Source organism: Alosa pseudoharengus, unplaced genomic scaffold (assembly GCF_046254945.1).
Source record: "Alosa pseudoharengus isolate Yale_2024_CS ecotype anadromous, Long Island Sound unplaced genomic scaffold, YU_APseudo_1.1 YU_APseudo_1.1_scf_27, whole genome shotgun sequence".
Classification (NCBI taxonomy): Eukaryota; Metazoa; Chordata; class Actinopteri; order Clupeiformes; family Clupeidae; genus Alosa; species Alosa pseudoharengus.
The window spans coordinates 53,947-59,828 of record NW_027468704.1 but is presented as its reverse complement, the minus strand read 5'-3'; the positions used below and the strand labels follow the sequence as shown (position 1 = coordinate 59,828).

General features: G+C 39.7%; 1 long non-coding RNA gene across 1 annotated transcript; it reads left to right on the top strand.

Annotated features, from left to right (window-relative positions):
• Window positions 1-3,163: 3,163 nt before the first annotated feature.
• LOC143099295 (uncharacterized) lies at window positions 3,164-5,882 on the top strand. Its single transcript, XR_012981471.1, has 3 exons — window positions 3,164-3,758; window positions 4,649-4,716; window positions 5,793-5,882. It is a non-coding gene; the product is annotated as an uncharacterized LOC143099295 (long non-coding RNA).

The following is a 5,882-nucleotide window of genomic DNA, read 5'->3' as shown; positions in this document are numbered from 1 at the left end:
TGATTTGTGAAAATCCAGGACACCCCCCGCCACGACGCCCCCCCCCCCCCCCAAAAAAAAAAAATTAAATTAAATATATATATAATAAATAATAATAATAAAATATATATCTTATAAATTATAATGTTTAAGAAATGCTGCTAATTGTACTGTTGAACTTAGGCTATTAGGCTATATGGGATGCATTGTCATTTTAAGGTCGCTCAGTCTAAGCTTTTTCAAAAAATCCCTTTCACCAGTTCTTGTAAGATATAAGGCTAATCCACAAACACTAGCCTTGTATCAACAATGACACGTGGAACCTGCCAGTCTATCTCTAGTCTATTCGCTGCTTGGCCCCCAATTAACTTGATTTAGTTTTTCAAAACACAACCTATCAAAATGCCACACTTATTCGCTAATTATTCACACTCAGTCCTCAATACAAACACTCATTACTTTACTGAACACCATCCGATCATTGCCTGTACCAGAGTCTGTACCACATTCGGCTCCAAGGGCCCATGGGTATCGATCATAGACTGTATAAAATATGGACAAAGCGTCTGTGACGTCACCCATAGATTTTTTATTGCAATTTTTACAAACTTCCAGGTTGGCTTCATTGTTCAGATTAGAATGTTGCCGCTTGATATCGATGCGGATCTCCCACTCCCTTGGTCACTCCCTTCAAGATTCAAGATTTGTCACATACATTTATACAAAGTACAGCATACAGTGAAATGCTTAGTCCTCTGATTTAAATGACTGTGCAATATGAATATTAATATAGACATGAATAAAGGAACAATGGGAAAACACATAGAAGGTAGGCCTAAGTATGACATCAGTATTAAGAGTCCTGTTTCACTAAAGGGGGGGGGGAGGATCCCTACAATAAAAAAACTTTGGGAGGCCATTCTTCATATATGACGATTTTAATGTAACAAACAGAGGAAGGTCTGGATTTTAACCCGTTTCGAGACTCGATCTCTCACCTACACTGTACGTCAAGGTACAAGCGAGGTAAAGTACTGTAGGAGAAGGTCCATTTCAATTTAAAGAAACGTCCAGGTTTCCCTTAAACCATTAGACATGACAGCATACTTGACTGGAAGCATTCCTGAGTCTCACACTAAGGGAGGAGCATCACACTTATCTGTGTTTCACTAGTTGCCCCCCCACCCCCATATAGTCATCAGACGAACACGCACAAACAACAAAAACTTGTTTGACATGATGTATTATTATGTACAATATGTATATGCTATTTGGACAAGGACCAGGGGCGTAGCAGCAAATTCTGGGCCCTATGCACAAGTGGTGGCCATGCCCCCCCCCCCCCCCAACCAACCAACCACCGGCTGTAAGAATGAAGCATGAGGTTCACAACTAACTACTATCTAATCACACATTGAATTAATCTAACAACTCTTATATGTACTGTATAACAGAAAATAATCTTATTACCCAAAACTTCACTGAATTTCTGTTTTATTTGAAGAATGTTTAAAAGCTAGAATATGAAATGAATGAAAACACTTTTGGCTGAGAGAACAGCTATCTATACAAATTGAACACTTTTGGCTGAGAGAACAGCTATCTATACAAATTGAACACTTTTGACTGAGAGAACAGCTATCTATACAAATTGAACACTTTTGGCTGAAGAGAACAGCTATCTATCAAGGAGCATATTAAAGAAAAATGCCACATTAACAAAATGCTTCATTTCAATGAAAGAAAAAAAAATCATTAAAAAAACAGACTTCCACAAAGTGCTAAACACTGAAATTTACACTCCAGTTAGTGCCCACTGACGGGTCTTTTTGGTGGCAAAATCCTTGATGAGGTCCTTAAAGTCCAGTTTTCTTGCCAACTGACTTTCAATGGAGAGAAGGGCAAGGCTGTTCAATCTATCCTGACTCATTGTTGATCTCAGGTAGTTTTTAACCAGTTTCAGCTTATGTAGCCTTGAACATGACTGAACATGCTTTAATATTTAAATATTCTGTGTAAAATTTTCTCAAATTTCATTTTTCATTTGCTTCATAAAAACATAAGAACATTTTATTTTTCTGATGGTTGTGGCAAAAAAATGGTCTATTCTAATTAGACTAGACTACAGTGAAAGACAGAGCATGACAGTGTTGCTAAATATACATAGCCTTTCGTGTGATTTCATTTTAAACTATAGGCTCACCTTGTCTCAAGTCCACATCAGATGGTGAGAGGTCTGCTGCTGCTGCATCACCCTCTGTGACAGTATCTGAAACTGAGTGTGATGCGTTTCACAAGTTAGCTTTGCTACTAATTTGACAGCCTTTCCTCATGAACCTATATAACATTGAGCCTACTAAGTTAAGCTATTAGCTCATAATAATTTTAGAATTAGTAGGCTATTGAAATGTTGTGGTAGGCTATAAATCAGGCATCATGTTATTTCTAATTTTGTGCTGTTTTAGCACTGATAATCGCGGATTCGCGGTGGTATTGAAGTGTTTTGTAACCTTCAGGAGTTCATTTCATTTGTAGACTATTGCTTTCACATTGGGCTCACCTTTCTCCCTTTCTTGCCTCTTTTCTTTTCTGGGAACCGGATTTAGCTTTCTTAGACTTAGACATCTTCACACCGTGACCGTCTGCATGCCGCTTCGACAGAATGAACGTTACTTCAAAAATGTGCCTACTACCTGCCTGACGGCCCATGCTGCTTTCCGAATGGACGGAATATGGTTACATACTGTAATATGTTTATTAACGGGATAAGGAAGACACAGATCTGTTCCAGAATCACTGTTTATCGTATTTAATGACATAACATTGCTATAGCTTTGTAATAGGTTTTGATGAAAGTGGCATAGCTTCTCTGCTATACTAACTATTTGACCGTGATAATCTATTTACCAAATGGGGGTTAGGAAAACCACACGATAAATTCCGTGAATCAAAGCAGACTGGAACTTTCATGTCTAGTAGTATTCATGCACGCCAGCTGTTTACTGTCTTTAAAGCCAAGGGCGTCGTAGTGGGGGGACAAGTGGGAATAAATTACCCGGGCCCCAAGTAGGGGGAGGGCCCCTAAGGAGTTGAATTTTATTTTCCTTAATAATAAATAAATGTTATTAACTAATATAGATGCAAATATTTCGGGTAAATGCATCAGTTGATTGATGTATTAAATTGTGTCCAAGCCAACATTGTTTGAGGGCAGGCACCCTCTCCCTTGCACGAAATGGTTCAGTCCGCCTTCCCCTACATACACATTTTTTGCTAGGCTAGCCTTCCTGCTGCGACATTACACCATTTGTACAAGACAAGTAGAGCTATTTTATCCAGTGTAATTTATCACTTACCACTATCTTGTTTTTTCTTGTCATCCTCTTCCTTTCTCTTCTGGCTTCCGGACGCATAACTCCGCTTCATTATGACTGCCGAGGTTTTATATTTTCGCGGCAGCAGCAGAGACCACAAACCTGGCTGGCTGGCTGCTGTCAGCGACTACTGAGAGGGGCCCCCTTGAGGGGGATCCCGGTATTGCCGGTAACAGTGTCGTTGCACTTTACTGCATTGACTATCAAAGGGGCGCTCACAGTTTGTCGTTGCATTTTATTTTTAACCAGTCGTTGTCTTGGGGCCCCTGGCCAGCTCGGGGCCCCAAGCAATTGCTTGGTTTGCTTGCCTTCTAGCAACGGGCCTGGCTAGGGAGGAGCATCACACTATATAAATCTGCGCTTTGGTGAACGCAGACGCATTACTTCGCCTCTCTTCAGATAAAGGTATGGACGAAACAATCACAGTTACTGTTTGGCTTACACTTTTCAGAACTGAACGTAGTTGTAGTTGTAGTTGTCATTTGTAGTTGTCATTTGAAGACACGTCCTGTTGATGTGTATGTGATACTGAAAAGTGTAAATATTTAATGTAGTATTCTCAGAAAAAACATTCACAAAGATGGTAAATGGAAAAAGAGTTGGTAAAACATAAGTGACATATTTATTTGTATATCATTGTAATTAAAGGAAAATTCTGGTATTTAGCCCTTTGAGTCCCTTTTCTGGTTTGTTTTGGATGAACTAGAGTTGTGGACACCGACATTTTGACGATTGGTCCTGTCTCGACTTTTCTGACACGTTTTGAATCGCCTTTGACTAGGCTACTCAGAGTGGCTGCCAACAGGCATGCTCAAACATGTCCTAAAACAACCCTTAACGTTCGTTTTCAAAACTGTGCAACTGGCAAGTATGGCCTGAACAAACCTACCCCCTCTAAATTTAGAGCCTATGGTACCATAGTGACTTACAATGCCTGACCATTTTGGAACTGAAAACCCAGGTTTACGGCTTAGATTAACATACCCAGTTAAGTCAGTAACCCCGCTTTCTGGAATACCCCAAGATTTTTTTTCAGTCTAGCCTACTCACGTAATAGGCTAGCAGATCGTTATGACGTCATAATGATTTTTCATGACATTGTGATAATGATTGTTCATGGCGTAATGATTGTTTATGGCATCTTAATAATTGTTTATGGCATAATAATTGTTTATGCCTTAATATTTATGCCTTAATGTTTATGCCATCTTAATGATTGTTTATGGCATGTATATGATTGTTTATAGAGTAATGCTTATTTATGGCTTGTTAATGATTGTCTGTGGCATATTTAGTGATGATGATGCCTCCAGTCCAGCAGATGTACACCCTCCTGATGGCCCGACAATGACCAATCAAACATGTAAGGTTAAAAAGAAAAAATGGATCGCTTTGGTTATAATTAACTTAACAGTTTGCCTCACATTTAAATGAGGTAAAGAAGAGTAGCATAAAAAATTGTCTCTACTCAGCTACAGTCTCAGTATCCTCTATCTATCGTCTACCTAAGCTATCTGTACGATCATGACAGGTGTCAGATTATATCACAATTACATGTTTGTCATAATAGAGTTACATATTTGTCTTTCTGTTTCACAACCTCTAACATTCCTCAGGTAAGAGACATACCCTGCCTATAAGGCAATCTACAAAATCTGAGAAATAAATAAATAAACTAGATGTACCGCAGAGCGGTACAAAATATGACTGCCGCCCAGTCCAGCACATTTTTTCCACAAAAATAAATCACGCTGAAAGGCCTATATGATTCTAACTCTCACTAAATTGCATTATCCACACTCAATTCTCACTGGTATCTGCTAGACAACAAGTACCAAAACATGATTAGTTCATAGATTCCACATGTAAAATTCATTTTATACAACCCCACCTCCATCTTGCCTGTTCATAATTCTGAGAAATTCTTGAATTGTGTGCATGTGTGCATGTACATGTTTATGTTATGTGTGTGTGTGTGTGTGTGTGTGTGCGTGCTTGTGTGTGTGCCTGCGTATGTGCCTGTGCATGCATGCATACATATGTCTACTGTGTGAGTATGTGTCATACTTATGATTACTGTGAATGTATGTGTGTGCGTGTGTATCTATTTGTGCACATGTGTGCACATGAAATGGGTTAACATGACCCCTAGGCCCTACAGTTCTCAAGATATTCAGAGAGAACTGTGTCTGCCCTACCCTCCTTTCGGGGGGTCCAGTCCAGCGGGGGGGGCTACAGATCAAAACGAAAAACGACGGTTCCATGCTATCCATGTGGGGTTACATGCCCACCAAGTTTTGTGTACCCCGGTCTTTCAGTGTCCCGGGAATCCTTGACGGAAATTTGGGCATGCGAAAAAGAAAAAAGAAAAATCTGACTAAACCTATATGACCTTCGCTGCGCGGCGGTCATAATAATGAGTATTGTTTTTATCAACAGATCTTCCTCCACCTGGACTGATTGAGGTCACCTCAGTGAAGCCAGATTCTGTGTGTTTGAAATGGGGGTCTCCTGAGGGACTGATTGGGG